Below are 1,113 nucleotides of genomic sequence, written 5' to 3'. Positions count from 1 at the left end.
GGCACAGGGGGGGTCCCCGTTCCGCACCTTCCGTAGACGCTGTGCGGCGCCAAGGCCGCCAGGAGGCGCCACCACCACGACGGAGTTTCCGAGCGCCAGCGCCGGGGGGAGGAGCTCCAGCGCCAGGGGGCGGGGCCAGCCCCAGGCCACGCCCAGCACTCCCAGCGGCCGCCTCGTCAGCAGGCCCCGCCCCCCGGGCACCTCCTGCAGCGGGATTGGCCGTGCCCAGTCAGGGGCCACGCCCTCGAGCTGAAACACACGCCCCCTTTTTTCGCCACGCCCACCTGCACGGCCCCGCCCGCGCGCTCGGCTCGCTCCGCCCAGCGCAGCAGCGCCCCCTGCAGGCTCCGGTCGCTGTCGCCGCTGTCGCCGCTGTCGCCGTCCCCGGGGGTCCCGGCTCCCCCCGCCAGCGCCGCCGCCGCCCCCCGCAGCACCCGGGCCCGCGACGCCCCCGGCAGCCGCCCCCACCTGCGGCAGTCGGGGGCGTTGGGGACCGACCCCTCCTCCCCGAGGGGACACCCCCGGAGGGGTCACCCCCCGCCCCCGCACTCACCCCGGGGCGGCCCCGCGGGCGGCGGCCACGGCCTGGGCCAGCTCGGGATCGCCGGGGTCATCCACGGTCACCGGCGGGCTGGGGCGGGGACACAGACAGGGGTCAAAGGGCACGGCGGGGGGGGCACCGGGACCCCCTGGAGAGGAAGAGTCGGGGTCCTGAGGGGCACACGGGACCCTCGGGGGGGCAGGATGGGGCTGGGACCCCCCGGGGTCCTGGGGGTCTTAAACCGGGGTCCCAATGGAGTCCCGGTCTGAGTTCTCAGCCCTGGGATCCCCCCAGTTTGGGGTCTCCATCCTGGGGAGGGGTCTCTGTCCCATCAGGGGGTACCTGAGCGGCTCATCCACCTTGGGGGGCTCTTCCCAGGGGGGGCACCCGAATTCTCGCAGCGCCTGGAGGGAGGTGGGGGGGGGGGGAGACAAAACGGGGGTCCCCAGGAGGTGGGGAGCCTCGGAGAGACACCCCAAACTGCCCCCGGGGGTCCCCAGAGCCCCCCAAGACCCCCAGAGTAACCCTGGAACCCCCAAAGCCCCCCAGAAAACACCCCGAATTCCCCTCCA

At 75.3% G+C, this 1,113-nt stretch overlaps 1 long non-coding RNA gene across 1 annotated transcript; it reads right to left on the bottom strand.

The window, feature by feature from the left end:
- Positions 1-13: 13 nt before the first annotated feature.
- Positions 14-947, bottom strand: LOC121357336. Its single transcript, XR_005955716.1, has 4 exons — positions 884-947; positions 554-631; positions 285-468; positions 14-204 (listed from the first exon to the last, which is right to left on the bottom strand). It is a non-coding gene; the product is annotated as an uncharacterized LOC121357336 (long non-coding RNA).
- Positions 948-1,113: the final 166 nt, after the last annotated feature.

The sequence above is a fragment of the Pyrgilauda ruficollis genome, unplaced genomic scaffold, assembly GCF_017590135.1.
Source record: "Pyrgilauda ruficollis isolate IOZ18807 unplaced genomic scaffold, ASM1759013v1 scaffold3256, whole genome shotgun sequence".
NCBI lineage: Eukaryota > Metazoa > Chordata > Aves > Passeriformes > Passeridae > Pyrgilauda > Pyrgilauda ruficollis.
Note: the sequence above shows the minus strand (reverse complement) of the source record. Positions and strands in the feature narration are given on the sequence as shown.